The sequence below is a fragment of the Cavia porcellus genome, unplaced genomic scaffold, assembly GCF_034190915.1.
Source record: "Cavia porcellus strain 051 isolate PalLab524CR breed Dunkin Hartley unplaced genomic scaffold, mCavPor4.1 scaffold_4, whole genome shotgun sequence".
Classification (NCBI taxonomy): Eukaryota; Metazoa; Chordata; class Mammalia; order Rodentia; family Caviidae; genus Cavia; species Cavia porcellus.
Window position 1 is genome coordinate 24,923,129 of NW_026947487.1, and position 26,108 is coordinate 24,949,236.

General features: G+C 41.2%; 1 pseudogene; it reads right to left on the minus strand.

Moving 5' to 3' along the window:
- Positions 1-14,184: 14,184 nt before the first annotated feature.
- Positions 14,185-21,372, minus strand: LOC134475737 (SLAIN motif-containing protein 2-like; annotated as a pseudogene).
- Between the last annotated feature and the right edge of the window lie 4,736 nt (positions 21,373-26,108).

A 26,108-nucleotide genomic window follows, 5' to 3' on the forward strand; every position in this document is an offset into this window, starting at 1 on the left:
TGGTGGGGATATGGGCGGGCTGGGGTGAGGTAGATGCCCAAGAGATTGCCTGCGGTGAAAACTAGGACCTTCGGGAAGGAGCGCCCTGGCCTGCTACGGTTAGCGGTCCTCTGCGGGCGGCCGGGGAGCCCCTCCGCCGTCTGCGAGCCCGTGGCGGGAAACACCGGCCCAAGACACGGGCTCGCCGCGCCAGGCACGCGAACGGTGGTGGGGGGAGGCTGCCGAGACTGCAGCTGCTCGGTGACCGCTGTTAACGCTGGCATTATACGTGGTTGTTTTTAAGTATTTAATTTCCAGTTTTCCTACAACAGTTATCTGGGTTGCTACTTTGTAAAAACTGTATTGCTTTATGTAGTAGAAGGACTCTTGAAATTTGTAAGTATTTTCCTAAGACAGAATGGGGAAACTGTAAAGAAGTGAATGTTTAATTAGAAGAAAAACTCTGGTGGAGCTTTTCGTAAACTAAGGCGACATCTTAACTGCTACCTAGTTGATAGGCTAAAATTTGTAGAGAACACTGGAAGGCTGTGATTCTCCGGAGCCTAGCAAGAAATCAAGCTAGGACGCCTTAATAAAAGTTGAAGTACAGTGTGGAGATAGTTATTAGAAGCAGAAAACAAGCCAAACAAGTCCATTTATTTAAAGCAAGACACTACAAATGCGCACCCAAACACATTGATCCAGATGAGTAAACATAATTGTAAAATTGCATTAATATTTTATGCCATAATCCTTTTTCATTTGCCCATTATAGTCTGTCCTAACCAAGACAAAGAGTTTGGCACACTTGACCTATCGATTCTTTCCTGCTCTGTTCTGTTCTTTCCTGTTACTGTTAAATATTTTTATTTTACCTTTTTAAAAAAGTTTATTTTTTTCAATTAATGGTTTAATTAAACTTAATTAAAACTTTATTTTTCAATTAATGGTTTAATTAAACTTAATTTAATTAAAAGTTTATTTTTCCAATTAATGGTTTCAATTAATGGTTCAATTAATGGTTTCAATTAATGGTTCAATTAGTGGCCATGAAGCACAATGATGCCTCAATGAAGAATATTTTATCAGGAACCCTGTTTAGAATTGCCAGTGCAGGTGACAAAAAGTAGCTCAAGTATTAGCCAATTATTTTTAAATCCTGCCTAATATATTTCCTCCATTGTGGGGCAGACCAATACTACAAGCACCACTGACCAATAATCAGAATATAGCCAGGTGTGGTGGTGCAAGCCTGTAATCCCAGTACTTAGTAGGTTGAGGCAAGAAGATTCCTGGAAGTTCAAGGCCAACCTGGGCTACAAAGTGAGTTCAAGGCCAGCCTGAATTGCATAGTGAAACCATCTCAAAAAGACCAATAATAATAATGATAATAATCAGAATATGTTAGATTAGGTTGCAATATAATTGCCTCGGTATCCTTTGGGAGCTGATTCCTAGATACTGCCTCCCCTCCATCAAGGGTACCAAAATCCTGATGATGTTTATGTGAAATGGCATAGTATTTGCATATAACTTTAGCACATCCTCCTAGGTACTTTAAATCTCTGAGTTACTTATATCACCTAAAGCAACATAAATGCTGTAAAAATACTTATATGCTGTTTTGTTTAGGGAATGACCAAAGTCTGTACATGTTCATTACAGAAAACCTTTTTTTCCAAATAGATACGTTTTTTGTTTTGTTTTGTTTTGTTTTTTCCTAGTACTAGGGATTGAACCTTGCACCTCTTACCTCCTAGATAAATTCCTAGGTAAATATTGTAGCACTAAGTTGATCTCAGCTCTTTGAGGTTCACTATAAAGTTACTTTCTTCTCTCCTTCTATTCTGTCTTCTTTGAAGTTACCAAATATAACCTATAAAGAAGAATGGAGAATTTATGGTCTATGTTTTTGAGGGGGAAAATGTCTATATAAATTATTTGGGCTTTTTCTGCCTTGGAAAGGTTGACTTAATACCTCTCAACCTCATATTCTTACCTATTTTACTGCTCTTTGTAATGTCTTCTGCTCTGTTTTCTTAAATTCTTAATTTTCTTTTCAGCTCCATTTAGTCCATGTTAAGCCAGTATTTGCCTACATCTTTATATGTGTAATTTTACTTCTTTCCACATCTGTTTGATCTTTCTTAATTTTTAAATCTAGTTTTAAATTATTTTTTATTTAATCATTTCAAGCATATGACATAATTGAATCTAATCTTGATATGTGTCTGTTGATGTGGCAGATTGTTTCACCTGTATTTTATGATTTTTGGATCATGAGTTAATTTTCTGTGAAGATTTAACTGTAGGAAGTGATAGGATTATTTCCAAAAGATGAGAAGTATAAGACAAAAAAAGGCCTTTATTCTGAGAACACAGAGAGAGATGACCGGAGAGAGATGACCGGCACCCCCGAGATCTCTCTAGCAGACACGTGGCATAGGGGGTATGTAAGTAGCTTCGGTTTGGGGTGGAACCTAAGGGGGCATCAGGGATGCACGGGTAGCCCATTGGTCCTAGGTTTCGCGCCATAGGCAAATTCCCAGGGGCGGGGAAGATGGTGTCACAGGTAAATTCCAAGGGGCGGAGAGATAGGGGCTTCCTAGTTCCGGTTGAGGTTTTCCTGGCTACAGTGTCCTGTCTGGGCCAAAACCCTTTCAGGAAGCTCATACAAACCAATTTAGAATCCATCACTCTAGAGAAAAATAATATCTATCACTGAAGGAAAAAATGCATAATTATGTATACATTAACTTCAAATAATACGTAAACCCAGTATATACCTAAGTGGTAAGGACTTGAGATGCAGAAGAATAGAGTTGGATAGAGAAGACTCATTCATTGATCAAAGTCAATTTTGAATCAAATCGTGAAAAAAAATAATGGAAATTGTCAGAGAAGGGGAGGCAGTGTATCCACATGAAAAGAGAAAAAAGCCAGTTAGCAAGATCATAGATATGTAATTTGAAGGCCATAATGTCGAGCTTTCCTCCCTGTCCCCCAGACTACAATGTGTTATATCGATGGTGGACACATTTTCAATTGTCCACATAGCACCTCTTTTGGGGAAGCTTTCCCTCGTCGACTGAATTTTGGTCATGTTTCTTGGAGCCTGTAAACCTGCCCCTCCACTGTTGATAGATCCAAGAAACAACCTATTAAACTAGAGTGGCCCCACCACCATGACCCAGGGAATTTGGAATTAATACTAGAGGAAAGAGAGTAGTCCCTTGCTGGGTTCTTACACTTGTAATAATGAATTCAAGAGCTACAACTGGTCATTTTCTACCATGTGGCCTACAGAAACAGAAATGTGCTCTGTAGCAGCTCTGGTTCTGCTCTGTTGTCAAGGCCTAGCATCCATTTTTGTAATGGAAAAAAGGTGACACAAAACCCAGCCATTACATTTGTTTCCTTGCTCACTAAAGTTGTTTTGAATGTTTTTCTTACCATGCAAACTCCTCACCAGTACAAGTTTGCCTTTAAAGGCTGCTCCTTAGCCGGGTGTGGTGGCTCACGCCTGTAATCCTAGCACTCAGGAAGCTGAGGTGGAAGGTTTCGAGTTCGAGACCAGCCTGGGCTACAAGGTGAGCTCAAGGCCAGCCTGAACTGCATGGCGAGACCCGTCTCAAAAAAAAGACCAAAAAAAAAAAAAAAAAAAGGCTGCTCCTTAAATCTTACATGATGCTTCTTTTTAACTGCTGGGCAATTGCAGAATTTGGTCTTGCTGTGTTTGAAGTCTTCATAGCTGTCATTAACAAAGAATGATTCTGCTTACTACTCTAGGGGTGGAGGCCCTGGACAGAATTCCATTTTGGATGGAATCTAGAAAATGATTGGGTGTGATTGCTGCCCTTTTTTGAAAGATTTTCTGCCTTCTAAATAGACAGATTGTTGGGAGCCGCAGCCCCGAGCCCGGTCGCCTCACTTGGCGGACGTGAGGCCTGTAGTAAAGAGTAAAGCCTGAGGTAGATTACCCCTCCCATCGAGCACGTTAGTTTCCTGCTTACCGCGTAAGCAACCCGCTCAACAATATAGTCTGCCTGGCAACTGATGATGTTAGCCAATCAGCTTGCCTTGCTTACTTTAACATGATTGGACACTGTATCCGTATATATACTGGTGCCACCCCTGGGGGGGAAGAAGAAGCCCGGAAGTAGAAGCCCAGAAGGAGCCGCGGGGAGCGGACCAAAGGAGGCTTCGGCTGGGAGCGATCCCAGGGCAGGCTGTATGGAGAAGGAAAATAAAAGAAAAGGTTGTCCACTGCCAGGCTTTGTCGTGTGTCCTTCCTGCCGGCCGGGAGCGACATCGACATTTGGTGGCCCGTACGGGGACTGATCACCCCCGAGACGTGACAGCGGACAACGCTCCAGTACAGAGCTGCGAGACAGGTGAGTTGGGGATAAGCCTGGGCTCTGGGTGGCGCGCACCTACAGGGCTTTTAGACTCCCCTCAGGCTCACGCGTAAGTGGCGGATTCCTTGGGCCTCACGCGGTGAGTAACATATTAAAAAATGGGAAACATGCTAGGTAGTAACATTAAGAGCGAGGGTGGTTGTGGAGAAAGCTCTCAAGAGCTTACAAAAGTACGCAGGGTATTTGAGCAGGCCCAGTCAGGGAGCTCCCGAGAGGGGCCCGTTAAGGGGAACAAAGATGCTAAGGAGAAGGACGGGGCTCTAGCCTCGGAGTCGTCTGACTCCGAGGACGAGGGAAAGTTGAATGGCAAGGAGGCCAAAGAGACCAGCTGTCAGGAGCCTAAGTCGCTCGATAAGGAGTCGCAGGGTTCTTTCCCAGCGTTGCGCCGTGAATTGCGCTCCGCTCAACTTGGTCTGCGGAGGAGTAGAGAGCTCCTGAGCGCTCCCCGGTGCGAGAGGGAGGCGAAGCCTTCCGCCCCACCTTGGGGGCTGTTCCCGGAGGCGATCCCTTGCCGCGAGGCGGCCGCCCGGGAGCTCCCTTCCCCTTCGCCAGAACAGGAAGTGATGCACGGGCCCCCATTTTCCGCCCAATCATGGCCGCCGTCTTATGCTCCGCCGCCGGCGGGTCGGTATTTTTACAGGCGGCTATGGCAGGGGGGACGTTTGTCTCATGAGGTACATCCACCACCTGGGATAGATAGTGGCCCCTACGGGATATTTCCTGTACAAGTAGCTATGGGCCAGGGACGTAATGCATGGGAGCCTTTTGAGATAAAGCAGATTAGAGAACTTAAAAATGCAGTTACAACCTTTGGGCCGACTGCGCCTTACACCATTGCCATGCTGGAGAACCTGTCTTCTGGGCCCCTCAACCCCGCGGACTGGATTCAGCTGGCAAAGGCGTGTCTGCCCTCGGGTAGTTACCTAGATTGGCGAGCCTGGTACACAGAGTTCTCTGCAGAGCAGGCTGAGAGAAACGCCAATCGGGGAAACCGGGGGTGGAACAAGGAAATGCTTATGGGAGAAGGTCGGCACGCTGATGATCAGACTCAGTTCCCCGGCGCTGTCTATGAACAAATCAATGCCATAGGGCTCCGCGCCTGGAAGCAGGTAAGTGGTGCCGGAACAGCCTCCTTGTGTCTTTCAAAAATAATGCAGGGTACCACAGAGCCATTTGTTGACTTTGTGGCCCGAATGCAAGATGCTGCCGATAAGATATTTTCTGATCCGGGAGTGGCTCGACCGCTGGTAAGGCAGCTGATTTTTGAGCAATGTACAAACGAGTGCAAGGCAGCGATAGCTCCTCATAAGAACAAGGACCTCAACGCCTGGATTAGGATATGCAGAGAGATAGGGGGGCCGCTCTCCAACTCGGGAGTGGCTGCTCTCCTGGCCGAGGCTGTACAGCAGAGGGGACCTCGCGGGTTAGAAGGGGAATGTAAGGCTAAAGGGTGTTTTGCCTGCGGGGAGCCAGGACACATTAAACGTCATTGCCCAAACAATGCAGATGCTAGGCCTCGCCCTAGGAATGAAGAACCATATGTTTGTGGGCGATGCAAGAGGGGATCACACAAAGCTGAGGAGTGTAGGTCGGTCTTTGATGCTCAGGGCAACCGTATTTGTGGACGAGATGTTAGAGGGCCAAAAAACGGCCAGAGGAGGCCCCCTTCACAGGCGGGCCCCCGCCCCAGAGACAGGACAGCTCAGGATGGCAGCCTTCAACAAGGGCCACCCCTGGGTCAGCAGGTGTGGACCTCAGTGTCGCCTCCAGACTTATATTAGTGCCTGATATGGGTGTTCGAGTGGTTGAAACCACCTTTAAGGGACCGTTACCCGAAAATTCCGTGGGTCTGGTGATCGGGAGATCCTCCACGGCCCTTCGGGGTCTCATAGTAGTCCCGGGGGTCATAGACTCAGACTACACAGGACACATTAAAATTATGGTTCAATCTCTTGTGGGTACTATGGTAATCAATAAAGGAGACAAGATAGCGCAGCTCTTGCTGCTCCCCAGTCTCCACAAGAGATTCCCCTCAAAGCAGAAAATTAGAGAAAGTCAAGGTTTCGGTTCCTCAGGGGAAGTCTTCGAGGGACTCCATATAATACTTGATAAAAGGCCCATGCTCTCACTTAAGGTCAATGGCAAGAATATAACAGGGCTCCTAGACACAGGAGCTGACCGTTCCATTATCTCTAGAAAGGATTGGCCCTCCAACTGGCCCACCAACACTGCAGATAACACGCTGCAGGGCCTGGGGATGGTGTCAGCTCCTCAGGTTAGTGCTTCAACCCTGCTCTGGTGTGATGAGGAGGGTCATCAGGGCCATTTCCAACCATTTGTGTTGCAGTTGCCAGTGTCTCTATGGGGAAGGGACATCCTCACTCAGATGGATGTCACGCTTACGTCAAACTGCTCCCCCCAGGCTAAGGATATACACAGGAACCAGGGATATACCCCCGGCAAAGGCTTGGGCAATGCCCTACAGGGTCGGACATCCCCAATACCAGTAGAGAACAAAAAGGTAGGCAAGGGCTGGGTTTTTCTTAGGGGCCGCTGAAGAAGCTCTCCTACCCACTTCGATCAAAATCACCTGGAGGTCAAATGATCCGGTTTGGGTACCTCAGTGGCCCCTGCCTAAGGAGAAGCTATTAGCCTTGTCAGAAATAGTCAGTACACAACTTAGATTAGGACACATTAAGCCGTCAACCTCCCCATGGAACACCCCCATTTTTATAATTAAGAAAAAGTCTGGCAAGTGGAGGCTGCTCCATGATCTAAGGGCGGTCAACGCGCAGATGCAGTCCCTGGGGGCGGTCCAGAGGGGGCTGCCAGCTCTCTCAGCCATCCCTCAGTCCTGGCCAGTTTATGTTATAGATCTTAGAGACTGTTTCTTCTCAATCCCCCTGCATCCAGAGGACACTCATAGGTTCGCCTTTACTTTACCCACCATTAACCAAGAAAGCCCTGATCTCAGATACGAGTGGATAACGCTGCCCCAAGGTATGGCCAACAGTCCCACTATGTGTCAGATTTACCTTGATTCCCTACTGGCCCCCCTACGGAAATCCTTTCCCAAGATAAGATGTGTGCATTACATGGACGACCTTTTGCTCAGCGGCAGGGACCCAGACATGCTAAATAATATGCTCGGCCAGTTGGTCGAGGCCCTGAGACAAGCTAATCTGCATGTTGCCCCCGACAAGATTCAGGGAGGAGAAATGGTGACCTACTTAGGCGCAAAAATCTCCCCTATGCTAGTCTCTCCACAGAAGGTCACCATTAGGACGGATGGCGTTAGGACCCTAAATGACATGCAAAAGCTATTGGGAGACATTAATTGGATTAGGCCATATTTACATATACCAAATTCAGATCTCAAACCCCTGTTCGACCTTCTAAAGGGAGACCCAGATATAGCCTCCCACAGGAGGCTCACTCCTGAGGCAAGAGCTGCCTTACAGAGAGTGGAAAAAGCCTTAGGTGGGGCTACCTTACACAGAATTGAACCAGGGCGACCCTTTGATGTCTGTTTGCTACAGACTAGTCTACAGCCCACAGCGGTGATTTGGCAGAAAGGACCATTACTGTGGATACACCCTAAGGTCTCACCTGCAAAAGTCATAGAGCATTACCCGGAGGCAGTCGCTTCATTGGCCCTTGAAGCGCATGATAGAGCTCTCCAACATTTTGGCTCAGGACCACAAGCCATCCGAGTACCCTATACCGCCAGCCAGATCAAGACCCTGGCTGCCTGCATAGATACATGGGCCATTCTGAGATGTGTTTTCCATGGGGATATAAACAATCAATACCCTAAAGACCCTATCTTGTCATTTGTCACTCAGCACCCTATAATTTTTCCAAAGGTTACTGCCTCTGAGCCATTAGTCCCAGCAACTACAATATACACAGATGGCTCCAAGACGGGGATAGGCGCCTATGTGATCCTAGGCAAGCCCCCGGTTACCATACAATTTGAACCTGATCAGCCTCAGGTGGTGGAACTGCAGATCGTTAAAATGATTCTTGAACGGTTCTCAGAAGCCATTAATATTGTCTCCGATTCTAGGTATGTGGTCAATGCTATGCAAGTGCTTGAGACTGCCGGTTTAATTAGATCCACTTCCACAGTGGCTGGGCTGTTCCTGTCTATCCAGACATTGCTTCAGAACAGACACCATAAGGTCTTCACCACCCACATAAGAGCACATACATCCCTGCCAGGGCCTATGGCACAGGGGAATGCGGCTGCTGATACTGCCACTCGCCCGTTATGGATTTTTACCTTACTAACACCAATCGAGCGAGCCCGTGCCTTCCATGATAAGTTTCATGTCAATGCCAGGACACTAGCAAACCATTTCCATGTTTCCAGAGCAGATGCACGAGATATCGTGCGACTATGTGACTCCTGTGCCACATACAAACCTGCCATACCGATGGGAGTAAACCCTCGAGGTTTGATCCCTGGTGATGTTTGGCAGATGGACATCACACACATACAGGAGTTTGGGACTCTTAAATATGTTCATGTTTCCACAGACACCTGTTCTCACGTCATATTCGCAACAGCAAAAACAGGTGAAAAAGTGTCTAATGTGATCAATCATTGCCTGGCGGCTTGGGCCGCATGGGGCAAACCAAAAATATTAAAAACTGATAATGGACCAGCCTATATAGGCAAAGCCTTCAATGAGTTCTACAAAATGATGGAGGTTCAATTAAAACATGGTATCCCATACAATCCCCAAGGTCAAGGAATCATTGAGAGGGCTCATAGAAGCCTCAAAGAAATTTTACAAAAACAAAAAGGGGGAGTAGGCCAAGGCCTGGCCCCAAAGGCACGATTATCCATGGCACTATTCACACACAATTTTTTAAATTTAAATAATGATAATTGCTCCCCAGCCGTGGAGCACTGCAACCCTTCCCCCAACCATAAAGGGTGGGTGAAGTGGAAAGATGTCCTGACAGGACAATGGATGGGCCCGGATCCAGTGGTCAGCTGGAACCGAGGCGCGGTTTGTGTTTTCCCACAGGAATCGGGACGAGAACCGCTGTGGGTACCGGAGAGACTGACACGGGCGACAAAGCCCTCGACTGAAGATCAGACCTGCCCTACCGGAGATCCATCACAGACCAACCAACAAGATGAATAGAAATAGCGGTAGCCCAAAACGGACAAAAAGATCCTCAGGCATATGCATGGCTCGCTTGCCTAGCCTACGACCGAGTCTAGGGGTGGTGAGCTTCCCACACTCCTCCTCTAAAAAATTATGACATAGCTGGGTAGGAGAGTCAATGACGGGTAAGAGCGTACTCCCCCGGTGCGACTCAACCTAAGCCAGGCCCTACCCCATTCTGCACGTAAGCCGCTGGACTGTTAGATGCTGCCCAGGTCTAAATTTCTCTCCGAGGGGATTTCTTTACGGAGAGGAAATGAGTGCAAGCTTGTGTGCATCCAGGTTCCGTCCAGTTTGTGCCTGGCCCTAGAAAAAGGACGAGGGCCTCAGGGCCTTGGCAGACCATGGGACGGCCGACCAGGGTCTAAGCCAAGGACCTACGGTGGGCCTACGCATAGGGCATAAGCCTCTGCACCCAGTCCAGGAAGGGCTACGATGCGCACATTTATAAAAAAAATAAAAAAGGGGGAGATGTTGGGAGCCGCAGCCCCGAGCCCGGTCGCCTCACTTGGCGGACGTGAGGCCTGTAGTAAAGAGTAAAGCCTGAGGTAGATTACCCCTCCCATCGAGCACGTTAGTTTCCTGCTTACCGCGTAAGCAACCCGCTCAACAATATAGTCTGCCTGGCAACTGATGATGTTAGCCAATCAGCTTGCCTTGCTTACTTTAACATGATTGGACACTGTATCCGTATATATACTGGTGCCACCCCTGGGGGGGAAGAAGAAGCCCGGAAGTAGAAGCCCAGAAGGAGCCGCGGGGAGCGGACCAAAGGAGGCTTCGGCTGGGAGCGATCCCAGGGCAGGCTGTACGGAGAAGGAAAATAAAAGAAAAGGTTGTCCACTGCCAGGCTTTGTCGTGTGTCCTTCCTGCCGGCCGGGAGCGACATCGACAACAGATCAGTCACAGAGATTACTAAAAGAAAAGCACGTGAAATTCTTTCCTTAGAGGACAGGTAGACTGTAAAGGAGTGGAGTTGGGGAGAAACAGTACTTTTCATTTTACCTTAGTCATTGTTTTGAATCATATAAAGGAGGAAATTTAGCCTTATTTATTTATTTATTTTTATTTAAGGAGAAAAAAAACAGAAAAAGGGTACAAGTTATACACAATTTCAGAAAAAATAATAGGAAATCACTAGTTGATTGCATATTGTTATCTTAGAAATAGTTGTTCAAGTTACAAAATTAAAGCATATAAAGTGGACTTTCAAACAGTGAGACTGGAAACAGTTTTGTTCAATGATCCAACAAAACTCAGTAATATGGTTATCTATCTTATACACTTAAATATATATGCAGTTATATTCTTTAGAGCACTTTCTTTTCCTTTCTTTTGTACAATGACAATTACACATTTTGGGTTTTATTACTCCCACAGTTCTTATTACTTTTTTTTTTTGAAGAGAGTAAGACCAAATGTGACATAACAGAACAGAGTCAGTCAAATCAAAAGGATGGACATAATAGATAATGTAAAAACAAAATACTAGGTGATCAACAATGGTTACCATATTGCCTCTTGCTATCTTAAAAAAAATTGCCTATATCATCAATTATAATAAAATTGAACAAAACAGTAAAGAATAAAACCAAAACATTGGAGACATTATAGGACTTTAAAAGAAGATAATAGTCAACCGGAATGGGCATCATAATGAATCTTATTGTCTTTACAGTTGTTGCCTGTACTTTCGAACTTGGTACTATCAAGCAAAGCAGAATATAAGAAAATCAGTCAAAGCAAGATGGTGAGGGCTATCCAGGGTTTCAAATCAAGTTAAAAAAGAAGACTGAGATAAAAGAGGGCATAACAACAAAACAGCGCAGGTCAAAGCATAAGCATTTAAGCAAAATAGTGTTTCACCACGAGATATCCTGACATAAAAGTAGTTACCATAGTGAGAAATTTAGCTTTAGGGTTTGATTTATTTTTTAATAGTTAATAATGTGCTACAACCTGCACAGCCAGTGGGATTCTAAGAGAGGGCAATGGGAGATTAAGAAAAAAAAAGCAAGACACAGAAAAAAGCTGGGACCAGGTGGAACCTGATGTCTCTGACAGGCAATAACAACCCAGCAAGGTCTGTGTCTTTATTTATACACAGTAAAAAGGGGGAGGCATGCAAGGGAGTCAAAAGTACAAGTTCTGTGTTTTGCTGAGAACATTGAAGGCAAAACATTTGTCAGAGTTATCTATGCTATAGTCAACAGGGAGGAACACCAAGGCTGGACATCTGCTGGACTGGCTTTGCTCTTGTCCTCACAATTTCTTCACTTGGTCTAATGCTCTGTGTTCTTGGGGCTGGCCTTCCTCTACCGGAAATGTGTGGTCTGTCCTGGCTCAGCTGAGGCTCACTGCTCCCCACGATTTATGGTCAGGCTGTTTACTAAAGAGAAAACCATTATAGAAGTTCAGCTATAGAAATGTTTGCAAATCAGACTTCATGTGATCTAAAAGGACCATGTGTAATGACCAAAATGGGAACTATATAATTTTTTATCAATAAAAAAATCAATATGAACATATATAGTCTAGATCAGTGGTGGCAAACCTACGGCATGCCACAGCACACTATAATTTAAAGCTCTATAAGGTTTGCTATCACGGGTCTAGATAATTCTAGTTATATAAGCATCTAGAGCCATGCATGTATCTATTTTCTTTCAAAACAGCTTTTTTAAAAAAATAAAAGTGATGTATTGAGATAATTTTTAAAAGTATCTGCAATTGCAAATTGTTCCCAGTTTTATGAACTATTATTTCCAGGGCATGAAAACTGCAAAAAGTTACCTCTTCAAAGTGTTTATATTATATAGACAAGTTTTGTAGAAAAATCCAGCAAATGCTTGAGTTAAAAGTATGTACATTTTTCTAATTCTTTAAACTTTTATTAACACAAAAATAACATTGAAAAATTAAATAACTGTGGAAGCACAATTTGTAGCTGTCTGCTTATATATAAAAGACAGTTCTAGGATGTTGGCATAAAATAATCAGCAATCATAAAACCCTTATTACTATTTATCAAACATAAAATTATAGGCCCTAGTTTGTCAAATCCACATTTCTTCTGTAATATCACAGTACACCTTAGATTTCCCCAAAGGAAAAACTGGCAATACACAGTCTTTCTTGTAATAAGGCAAATTTTCTCTTCAGAAAATAAGAGAATAATCTGTAGTAGTATAATAGCAGGTAAAATAATACTTTACTAAAATACAATCCAAAATACATATAACAAGTGATGGAACATGTTAATTTTTTTAAAAAGATATTTTTTCCTGATGTAGACATTTGAAAAAAAATTAACATAACCTGAATAACCCTTTTGGCACTAATTACCTAACTTAAAAATGTAATGGATGTTCCATATAGAGTTAAGATTCCTTTTAATTATCAGATTGCAGCATATGTATGTATTTTTTATATTTTAAATGTTCCTTGGGAAACTGAAATCCATTTTGTTTTGTGTTTATGTAGATTTTCTGTGAATATATATAGTCTTAGGTGTATATGTGTAATCTGTTAATAACCTATAAAATGTGCTTTATATGATATATACTGTAATATATAATACAGTAATAAAGAGCAAATATTTAGCGTTAGATATAGTAGGTTACCAAAAATATACGAATCAACATAAGGCAGAATATAATCAAAAGGGACAATATTTTCAAAAGATTACATACATTTTCTTAAAGTGCCAGGGTATATTTTTCTATCACAGAACACACTTGGTAGCAACACTACAACTGTCATCACCAGAGATTTTATAGGTTAAGTGCATAGGTTTTTTGCCCACCTCTCTTTTACTGTATGATTTTGTTCCAGGTTGTTAGTACTGATGTGTTGGTGTTTCAAGAACAAAGACACTACTTACTCTATCCCCGCTAATACGGAAACTTGCTAATAGAAACCAGATTTCTCAGTTCTGTGACAGGAAACAACATGTGAAGGATTTGCCTTTGATAGCAAAAGCTATCTTTCGTAGTCAGGAATAATAAAGTTGAGAAATATCATACAATTGATATCAAGTCCTTTTGGCAATCAAAACAAATACATAGAAATTCAGTATGTCAATGCAACATGATGGATGCACACTTTAATACTATCTGGTAGTGATGTGTGAGCTGTGTCCCAATCCAAAGATTAAATAAAATAATAATTTTCCCAATGAATCTGCAAAATAATATATAGAATTCTCCTGCATCGCTATCATGTTCTCAATCTCTAGCCCAGATTTCTTCCTCCCATTGCTTCAAATGTAATTTACAGTTTCCTAGAATACTAGTGAAACACTTTAGATAAAGTATTAGTTCTCATTAACACATTAGCATTTACTGATATAATTTATACAGTATATTAGGTTGAAACTGAAGTTTTGGCTAGTCTAAATTTACCATTTTCTTGTGTACACAGGTACTGTCTGACTTACAAATGGGCATTTTTCTTTGGCATCCATTAGGTAATTGACCAGGTATTGGCCTCTGTCAAATATTTAAAAATCAACTGGGTTTCTATTGAGCAAAACTAAAAGTGATTCCATGTATGATTACCAAAAACACCTGATGTGTCATAAAAGTGCTGCTTGATCATCTCTGTCAGTTTGTGCTAATTAAGACAGAGAGGGCTGGAATTTTATAAATCCCAAGAGTCTTATCTGAACAGTTTGCATATATAAAAATTGTCTTTAGTCTGCTACAGGGGTATCCATGAAGCTGCATTTTTGTCTTTGCTGGTCCATAACAGCCATCTTTCCAACTACCACTTTTCATGCTGCTATAGTTTTCAGGAGCTGGCAAGGGCCTGAGACGAGCTGCGCAAGTTTGCTACAAGGACCTGGCATGCCCTCAGCAGGAGGCGCTGTGTTCAGACAAGTCACTTTTCGCAGGTCTGATTAAAGCAGTGCGGTCGGCCTTGCTGAGAAGGCTTGTTGCGTGTATCATAGAATTAGGTGACGAGATGGTTTGTGTGAACTGGGTTGTTTCTTGGCTGCGAGGAGAACCAGGATCAAGTTACTAAATGCTTTCTCTGGTTGTGGAAGAGCTACAGAAGATGGTGCTGCTGGGGTGCAGAGTTTCCCTGGAGAAGCAGAGGCTGAAGCCTGAGGTTGCATAGCAGGTGTTGCTCCACTTGACACTGGAAACTTTGAGTCACTTTTGCTGCTTTGCACTGAGTCAACCTGTGTATATTAGATGTTCGGGACAGATTTGGAAGACTGCGTTTTAGTTTTTTCTTGATCTTTAACATTGCTCATCTGTACATCTGTGGGATGATCTTGAAGTGAAAGGTGAGGTTGGTGTAAATGACTAATCATAGGCTGTGGGGTTATCTACTGTGTTCTACTCTCCAAGCCGGAGATTGTGAATGAGGTAAATTTCTGGGTGACTGCTTAGTCATGGTCAAGGTGAATTCTGTGAATTATGTGGTGGTAGTGAGAACCTATTAACAGTAGGGCACACTGTATGATGCATATGCTGCCATCTTCATCATCTAAACTTTGTGCATCAACTTGTGATTTCTAAATGTGCCTCATCTTGTAGAATTGCAATGTGAACCAGAACTGTACAGAGATATGGTGGCTGTGTATTCTTGCCCAAGACTTCTTTCTTGCATCCAGGCTAGAATCTGTACATTGGTTACGTCATTTAGCTGACAGTTGGATCCAACTGAATCTTCATCTAATTCTGAAGTGCTTGATTCATTCTCTACAGAGGACTGATAGTGGAGGATTTCTGTCTGATGAACTTTTGAAGTTATCTGAAATTCTGGGAAGAATAGCTGCTTGCCTATAGGAGGTCACACTGGGGATGAGGATAGAGAATTGGAGTCACTGCTAAATGGGCTTCTAAATTTGGACTGTAAGGTCTTGTATAACTCACAGAGTAGAAAGGATTACTGTAAAATTTTGCCTCTTGAGAGCTGACATATTTTGATCAAGTTTGTGGATAAGAGACTTTTTAGTACATGCAACATCAGGGCTTGTGTAATCTAAAACTTGCCTGCACCAAACCAGTGAACTAACCTTTTCTGCATTGGTGCAAGTTGTTTTTCTTTGGTGATGAATCCAGACAGTGCTCCAGCTCCTCTAGCTGCAGAGGCTCCACCTTGTCCTGCAAGGCGTCCTCCCTGGTTACTCGTCCACCTTGCCAGAAGCTCTGCTGACCACCTCTACAGCTTGGACTTCTTCACTGGCTCCTGGAGGCTTCCACACCTCCTGGTCCACGTTCAGTTGCAGTGAGCATCCTCCACCCTGGCCCTGCTGGCAGTGGCAGCTTGAACTCACAGAGACAGAAAGAGCCAGACAAAGAGGAGTCCCTGAGGCGCCCTCCTATAGCAGGACTAGGCTCCACCACTGAGATCCCCCAGCTTGGTTCCAAAATGTTCTGGCCCCAAGCCACCTCATCTGAACCAGCTCCTGAACCAGCCTAGATTTAGGATTTTAAATGGCACATTCCTTCCCATTTTGTCTCTGTTCTGTTTTCCAAATTTATCTCCTTTTTCTGAAGTTCTTTTTCCAGCTCCCCCAGTGTGATATTTTCTGACAAAAAGAGGAACGCTTGTCTTCTTATTTTCTTCTTGGGCTTTGCAAATGTGAAATCCTCAAATCAAGTGTTCATTTAAACCTGCTGCAGAGGCAGCTGGACAGGTGTGGATCTGAGTTTTTAATTGGGTCTGCCAATTTGGGATATGTGACATGGACAATCTTCTCAGCTTCTTGGAGATTCAGTTTCTTCTATAAAATGGTAGTGATAACCCCAACCTATGAAGTCATCATGAGAATTATATGAGTTAGCATGTGTAAGCCAAGTAGGTTAGTCACAGGCATATGGTAACACCCAGTAAATGTTAACTACATAATGTTTTTACTCTTGGATATAATTCTGGGTAAGGACAGAAATGTTTGTTTCAACGTTTCTTCTCAGCAGCAATAGCTGTGATATATTCTCTGTCTTAGCATAAACAATAAGAACATGTTACCAAAGGGGTACAGACATAACATACAGAAAGAATTCTTCTACCAGGATTTTGGCTTTGTCCACTGAAAAGCAGCAACTCAGGCAATTGCTAGGACACCCCTGACATTTTTCTGGGTTGGTATGCATTACAAGACACGTAACTGCAAGTGGTTCTCTTTTAGCTTTGCAGATAGACAAAAATTTAATTAGGTTGCAGACTCCACACCCCAGCAGGGGATGATTTCCCATTTCATCTGGCATAATACAGCATGCCTGGCAGATGTTGGCTCACTCAGCCCTTGTCTGAATAGTGCCAGTGATACATTTACTACTTGCCAAGGATACTTGTGTTATAGACAAGTAGAGGGCTTATAGAATACTCTTTTGCTTATGCAAAGTACATCCCCCATCCCCATGGCCTTTACTTTGGCTTTAAAGTAAATAATGTCAGGCTGTTTCCCCTTTTATATATGTTGTCCAATAAGATACGGTTGGTTAAGGGATCTTAGTTTCTGGCATGTCCACTCTGCCAGTCAGTTGAAATCATTTTGGTTAGAACTAAACCCAGAAAAACGTTACTCGCTTTTTAATTGCCTGTTTCTCACATGTACACTACATCATTCCATAATGGTGGGTACATAAATAGTTTTGATTGGGCCCCAAAGTGTGCCCAGGTTTTGCATGCCCATGTACATGTGCTTTATTTACTGCTAGGCATGGTAATCTTCACCTTCAACTGGTTCTTTTTTTCCCAAGCGGGCCTTCCAGAGAGCTCATGAATTGATCTCAATGACAGCACCTTCTTCAACAATTACATCAATGTTCTTGTTTCCTCTTCACATCTTCTACGAGGACATTTAAAAATTAAACACCATATACATTTATAGCATTGTGCTCCAAGCTACAACTTATATCTAGCTGACAGATCTGATTCTTTAAGATAAAACATGATTTCTAGTTATATTTTAGTTCTTCATTCTTTCCTCTTAGCGTATCTATCTTTAAGTGTGAGATTATCTTTCTCTATATCCAATACACAGGTCACATTTTTGTGTGTGGTCCAGACCGTGATAGCCCATGACCTGTTTTTCTATTATGGCACTTGAGAGTTACTGTATCGTTTCTCTTCTGAGCCTTGGCATGCAGTTTCTCACTTGATATGTCAGTGACTTTCATGCAAAATACTCTTTGTAGGCAAAGGGAACATATTGAATTATCTTTCAAGGAGCTCACCATTCTGTTATTATACACTGTGTTCTATAAAATAAGACTTTTTTCTAATTAAAACTTTGGAATTGACACCTTTAGTTATAACCAGACTCCTAGTCATATGTTACTACTTCAGTATCCAAGGGAAAAAGGGATGGATTTGGTACATGGGCTTGGAAGGGAAGTCAGTATTTCTTGATCATTTTCATGAAGTATTGATTGAGATTTCTTCAATAACTTGAAAGTATTCAGTGCTTCCCTTTTTATAAGGTCAAAAGCAAATCCATAGGTCTGGCATTTAGGCTTATGTATAACTATGCTGTCTACCTAAGTCAACTTCTGTAAGTTTTTCTCTTCTTTTATGGAGGCATAATTTGTAAGCAGTGAGTTATACAAATCTTAGGGGTATGTTGTGATAAATTATAGCACTGTGTGTTTCTGTGTAACCATTGTTCTGATCAGAATAATATTCTAGCAACCTATTCCTTCCCACTCAGTACCTTCCCAAAGGTAACCACTATTTAAAAATCTCTAACCACTGTTTTATTTTTGCCTGTTTTTTTTAGAACTTTATATACATGGAATTGTAGATTCAAACTTTCTTCATTTTAAGAGTTTTCTGCTAAATACTACTAGGAAAGAGCTAAATACTACAATGGAATAGTGTATGAGAGAAGCATAGAACTCACCAAATTTTTATAGAAAAGTTCCTTGGCATACATCTGTCTTAAAGTTGGGCTGGAATCAGGTTTTCTTCTGGGTCTTGCCTCAGCAACTGGATCTTCCTGAGTTACTTCAGCACACGTCTCCCTCAGGAAAGTCAGCCTAACAAAACCACCGTCATTGTAAGGTACATCTCAGTGTAATAGCCCTACCTAGAATGAGACCATAAACACTTCAAGAATAAAAGTGTGCCTCATGACTGAGAATAACCTGAATTTTTTAAAAGTTCATTATACATTCTGGGTATTAATCTTTTTTTCAGATGAGTTATCTCCAAATTTCTTCTCCCATTCTGTGGGTTGTTTCTTTACTCTGTTGATTGTTCATTTTGATGTGTAGAAGCTTCTTACTTTGATAGAATACCATTTATCTATTTTGGCATTTATTGTCTGTACTGTTCGAGTTATATCCAAAAAGTCTGTATATGAATGTCTTGAAATGTTTTCTTCCAGTTTCATAGTTGTAGTTCTACGTTTAGGTCTGTGACCCATTTTAATTTTTGTATATAAGAGTTCGGAGTCTACTTTCATTCTTCTGCAGGGATATCTTGTTTCCCACCATTTATTGAAGAAACTGTCTTTTTCTCTGACATATGCTTTTGTGGAAAATAATGTGTGGATTTATTTCTGTAGATGTGTCGATATTTTTTCTGGGTTCTCTTCTGTGTTTCACTGTTCTATGTCTAAGTTGTTATGGCAGTACTGTGCTGTTTTGATTTCTATAGTACGTTACTCCAATAAACTTGGCAAATGATCTTTTCAATAGACATTTCTTTAAAGATACACAAATAGAAAACAAGTATATAAAAAAATAGAATCATTACTAGAGGAATGCAAATAAAAAATACAGTGAGATATTATCTTCTACCAGTTAGAATGACTGTAATAAAAAAGACAAAAATAAATTCTGAAGTGGATGCAGAGAAATGAGGAACTCTAAACACAGTTGGTGAGGATGTAAAATAGGATAGCCACTATGGAAAACAATATGGAGGTTCCTCAAAAAATTAAACATCGACCATATGATCAAGGAATCTTACTACTGGGCATTTATTCAAAAGAAATAAAATCAGAATATCATAGAGATATCTATACTTCCATGTTTAATACAGCATTATGTACAATACCGAAGATTTGAAATCAATTGAGATGTCCAGCGGCAGATGAATAGGTAGAGATAATGAGATAGCCATAAAAAGAATGAAGTTCTGTCTGTGGCACCACGGAAGGAACTGTAGCAAATTATGTTAAATAAGCAAGGCACTGACAAATATTGCACATTCTCATTCATATATGAAAGCTAAAAAAATTGATATAATGAAAGTATGTGGTAGCATAGTGGACACTTAGAGGCTGGGGGAGTTGGAGGGGCAATTGAGGGAGAGGAGATAACAAGCACCAAACTACACTTAAGTAACAGGAGTAAGTTCTAGAAGGATGGCTTCTAGTTTACAACAATTTACTACACATTTTATAAAACAGAGGAATTTGAAGCATCCCAACACAAAGACATGGTACTTAAGGAGTGGAAATGCTCATTACAGTGATTTGATTATTATGCATTCTATACATTATCACACCATATGTCATTCATATATATATCTAGTTAAAAATTTGAAAATTAATACATTAGAAAAAAGCCTCTGTCAGCTCTTCCCAGTTCACAATCATAACTCCTAAATGGTTCTCTAGGAGCAGTATTTTTTTAAACCTCTCTGAGCCACTTCCTGTGCTATTACTGTAAAGTACATATTTGGGCTTGTTTCTTATTTTAAAAAATACAGTCATGGGAGTTCTAGTGGGCTACTGCACAGTAAATGTGAGTATAAATAATGTGTGACATTGTTAGGTCTGAGAAGAAGGGAGAGGAGGATGGGAAGAGAGGGAGGTTGAAGTGGAGGTCCAAGGTCAGTGGAAGGAGTGGAGTGGACGGCCGTGAAAGTAATGGGCAGCAGTGGCTTTATTTCGGGAATGCGGGGAGAGGCCCCCCCGCTGGCCCTGGGGGCAGCCTCTCCACTGCACCCGGGGCGTGGTTATCCCGGGGAGAGGAGACTGGCGCACTGGCTGCTGGAATCCCGCGATCTCTCTCTTTCCAGCGATCTCTCTCTCTGGCGATCTCTCTCTCTGGGACACGTGGCGTGGGGGAATATAAATGGCCTAAGCTTAGGGCAGTGCCCTAAGGCCATTAGAGATGTACCGGTATCTCATTGGCACACAGGTTTAGCGCCAGAAAGCAGGTTCCTAGGGAGGGGGTATAGGGTTACAGTCAAGTCTATAGGGGGCGGGGGGAGGCAGGAGTTTTCTAACTTAGCTGCAGCCTTTCGTGGTTACAGTGTCCGGTCTGGGCCAGCAACTCTTTCAGACATATACTTTAAAAAGCTGGAAGGATTTCATCTTCTAGATTCTAGAATGTTTTCATCATAAAGAAATGATAAACATTTGGAAAGCTAAATATGATTAACCTGCATTGAATGTTACATAATGCACACGTGTCAAAATATCACATGAATATGTAGTTTTTATATTTTTATTTATCAGTTAAAAGTAAAATTAACTTTAAAATTCAATAATGATAAAACTGTAGAGAATGAAATTCTAGGCTAACACTGCCTACTAGATACAAATTGAAAGGGTTTTGGCCCAGACAGGACTCTGTAGCCAGGAAAGCCTCAACCAGAAGCAGGAAGCTGCTATCTCCCCCGGGCCCCTAGGAATTTACCTGTGACACCATCTTTCCGCCCCTGGAAATTTACATATGGCGCCAAACCTAGAACCAATGGGCTCCCTGTGCATCCCTAATGCCCGCCTTAGGTTCCACCCCAAACTGAGGCTATATACATACCCCCATGCCACGTGTCCACCGGAGATCGCCAGCTGCCAACGGTGGGGTGCCGGTCATCTCTCTCCGTGTTCTCAGAATAAAGGCCACTTTTTATTTTATATTTCTCATCTTTTGGAAATATTTTTCATCTTTTGGAACTAATTCTAGCACAAATGCAAGACATTTAATGTAGGGAGCCGAGTGACAGGCATTGCTGCCTCGATGTCTCTCTCTCTCCTATGGGCACTGCGTCTACCTACATTAACCATAATCCTCTTCTGCTTACGTCACGTATCTGGATGTGATGGTGACCCTGTTGTATTCATCTGTTTAACCTCTTCCTGTCCCAGCTCCCGCCCTTAGCCTATAAAAGGTGTGATTATTTTTCTGAATAAACCGGAGGCTTGATTGGGTTACATCAACTTGCCTTCGTCTCTTTTTGTCTCCCCCATGTCTTTTATTTAATCCCCGTTTCCCCTCCAGGAGTTCTGAACTTGTTGATCTGCAGGCCGGATCAATTTAATTTAAAAGTCCTACAAGCTGTATTTTTAAAGTTAAAAAGTAAAATAAATTTTATAAATTTTTTTTAACTTAACTAGTATATCTACAATGTTATTCTCATATGTAGTCAATAAGGATTAAGATATTTACCATTCTTTTTAGACTCAGCTCATCATAAAAGTTAATTGTTCATAGGTTCAAGATGAAATTATGAAAATGCATGTGAAATCCACTGTATTCCTTTCCTATTGTTACTGCAAGAAATTACTAGTCTTAAGTATTTCAAACAATATAGGTTAAGTTTTGTACAGTTCTGGAGATGAGAAATCCAAAGTGATAGAAGATTCACAGGTGGCAGTGGAATTGTATTCTTTCTGGAGGGTCCTGGGAACAAGTTGTGCTTGCTGTCTTTTCCAGGTTTTGGAGGCTCCTGCATTCAGTGGAGCCTTGCCCTTCACTTATCTTCAAAGCCAGCAGTGAGTGAGTCTTCAAGTCTTTTTTCTTTTTTTTTTAATTTTATTTAAAAGCAAAAAGAGAAAAACACAAAACAAAACAAAGTGGTGTAAGGGTATAAGTAATACAGAACTACAAAAAAAAAAAACAGTAAGAAATCACCAGTTAATAGATTACATATTATCATCTTAGAAATAGTTGCTCAAATCACAGTATCAAAGAATATAAAGTGGACATTCAAACAGTGAGACTGCAAATAGTTGTGTTCAATGATCCAACCAAAAACATTAATATGGTCAGCTATTTAACACCCCTAAACACACTTGCTGTTGTATCCTTTAGAGCTCTTTTTTTCTATCTCTTTTTTACAACAAAATTTACACATTTTGGGTTTTATTACTCCTTAATTCTTATTACTTTTTTGGGGGGGAGAGAATAGAGTCAAATATGGCAAAACAAAGCTGTCAGTCAAAACCAAGGATAGACATAGCACATGATGTAAAACAGAGTACAAGGTTATTAACAATGGTTATCAACGATGTCTCTTGTTTCCTTAAAAAGAATTGTCTATCTCATTGAATATTATAAAGTTGAACAAAACAGTAGAGAACAAGACCAATAAAACTTAAGCATTGTAAACATTACAGGACTTCCAAAGGAGACAATAGTCCAACCAGAATGGGCATCTTAGTGAATCTTATTGCCTTCAAAGTAGTTGCCTATACCCTCAAACTTGATACTATCATACAGAATGGAACAGAGTCTAATCAGTCAAAACAAGATCGTGGGAGTATTACAGGACTTCAAAACAAGTTAATAGGAAATCAAAAAAAAGTTACTATTATATATCCTGCTAATTTTTTTAATTTTTCCCCTTAATTAAAACAAACATAAGAAATAACTAAATAATTTTTTTAAAGAATAAGGGAGAGATTGAGATAAAACAGGACATAACAATATAACAATACAGGTCAAAGCATGACTGTTTCAGCAACCTAGTGCTTCACCACCAAATAACCCGACTTAATAGTAGTTACCATAGTGTCTGTCTTTTACCTTGAAATATTTGAATAAAACTTCATGTACTATAGCTTCAAATATTTCCATATCAAGAAGCCCAGAATAAGGCTTTTCCAATTAATAAGTGAAAACTTTGTAAGGCTTCAAGACCACATAATGGGGAATCATGATTACCACATATTTTTATATATTTGAATCATTACTTACATTAGGGAAACTATTCGGTATTCACACATGCGAGATTGATTTATTTCACTTATGAGTATGGTCTCAAGCTGTGCCCATTTATTGATCAATATCTCAATGTGATCCTTCTTTATAGCTGAATAATACTCCATTGTATAGAAATACCACAACTTTTTTATCCATTCCTCAGTTGATGGACACTTGGCTTGTTTCCAAGATCTGGCGATTACAAATTGTGTTGCTATAAACATAGGTGCACATATATCACTGTGGTATGATGCTTTCAGTTCTTCTGGGAATATGCCTAGAAGTGGAATAGCTGGAATAAATGGGACTTCCAATCCCAGCTTTTTGAGAAATCTCCAGACTGACCTCCACAAAGGCTGCACCAGTCTACACTCCCACCAACAGTGCAGGAGAGTTCCTTTTTCCCCACAGCCTCTCCAGCATTTGTTGTTGGTTTTCTTGATCCTGGCCATGCTTTCAGGAGTGAGATGGTATCTCAGTGTGGTTTTAATTTGCATTTCTCTAATGACCAATGATGATGAGCATTTTTTCATGTATTTATTTGCCGTTTGCATTTCTTCATCTGAGAATTGCGTATTCATCTCAGATGCCCATTTTTGGATTGATCTTTGAATTTTGGGGGTCTGAGTTTTTTTAATTCTTTATATGTTTTAGACAAGAGTCCCTTGTCTGAGAGAGAGTTCACTAAAATCTTTTCCCAGTTTGTGGGTTTTCTTTTCACTATGCTGGAGATTTGTTTTGACATGCAGAAACTTTTTAGTAAGAAGTGGTTCCAGTTATTGATTCTGAGAAGTATTTCCTGTGCGGTTTGAGTCCTGTTCATGAATTCTCTACTTACTCCTATGTCTTGAAGGTTTCTACCCAATTTGTCTTCCAATAGATTTAGTGTTTCTGTTTTAATATTCAGATCTTTGACCCATTTAGATTTTAATTTAGTACATGGTGATAGACATGGGTCTAGCTTTAGTTTGCGGCAAATGGAGAGCCAGTTTTTCCAGCACCACTTATTAAAGAGACTGTCGTTCTTCCAGTGAACCTGCTTGGCTCCTTTATCAAAGATAAGGTGGTTGAGTGTGTTTGTAGTTGTGGTTGTATCTTCTAATCTATTCCACTGATCTTTGGTTCTCTTTTGATTCCAATACCATGTTGATTTTACTACTGTTGCTTTGTAGTATAACTTCAAGTCAGGGATTGTGATGCCTCCTGCTTTGTCTTTGCTGCTTAGAATTGCCTTTGCTTTCTAGGTCTCTTCTGGTTCCAGATGAAATTTAGGAGTGATTTCTCTAGATCTATAAGGTATGTTGACGGTATTTTTATTGGGATTGCATTGGATCTGTATAACAGTTTTGGGAGAATGGCCATTTTCACAACGTTTGTTCTTCCTATCCATGAACAAGGGATGTCTTTCCATTTTCTGAGATCATCTTCAATTTCTTTTTTCAGTGTATTATAATTTTCACTGTATAAGTCTTTCACTTATTTCGTAAGAGTAATTCCTAAATATTTCATTTTTTTGCTTGCTAATGTGAAGAGTGCAGTTTCTCTTATTTCCCTCTCTGTGATTTTGTTGTTCCTGTATAGGAATGCTATTGATTTCTGAGTATTGATTTTGTGTCCAGCCACATTACTGAATTTATTTATTGTATCTAAGAGTCTTTCAATGGAGTTTAGGGGGTCTTCTATGTAGAGTATCATGTCATCTGCAAACAATGATAATTTAACTTCTTCTTTTCCTATCTTTACCCCTTTTATTTCTCTCTCTTGCCTAATTGCTCTGGCTAGTATTTCCAGTACTATATTAAATAGGAGTGGTGATAAAGGACATCCTTGTCTTGTGCCTGATTTTAAAGTAAAGGCTTTCAATTTTTGGCCATTTAGTATGATGCTGGCTGTTGGTTTGTCATAAATGGCCTTTATTATATTGAGGTAAAGACCATCTATTCCAATTTTCTGTAAAGTTCTTATCATGAATAAATGTTGGACCTTATCGAAGGCTTTTTCTGCATCTATAGAAATTATCATGTGATTCTTATTTTTGGCTTTATTGATATGGTGGATTACATTTATTGATTTGCGTATGTTGAACCATCCTTGCATTCCTGGGATGAATCCCACTTGGTCATGGTGTATAATCTTCTTGATGATTTGCTGCATCCTATTTGCCAATATTTTATTGAGGATTTTTGCATCTGTGTTCATTAGGGAGATCGGTCTATAGTTCTCTTTTTTAGTTGGGTCTTTCTCAGGTTTTGGTACTAGAGTAATATTTGCTTCCAGGAATGACTTAGGAAGGATTGCTTCCCTTTCGATTTCATTGAATAGTTTGAGGAGTGTCGGCATTAGGTCTTCTTTGTATTTCTTGTAGAATTCTGTAGTGAATCCATCTGGGCCTGGGCTCTCCTTGGTGGGTAAGGACTTAATTACATTTTCAATTTCATTAACAGAGATTGGGTTATTCAACAGTTTTACATCCTCTTGATCTAGCTTTGGTACTTCATATGTTTCTAAGAATCTGTCTATTTCTTCTGTGTTATCAAACTTTTGAGAGTAGAGGTTTTCGAAATAGGTGTTGATGATCTTCTGTATTTCTATTGGGTCTGTAGTGATTTCACCTTTTTCATTTCTTA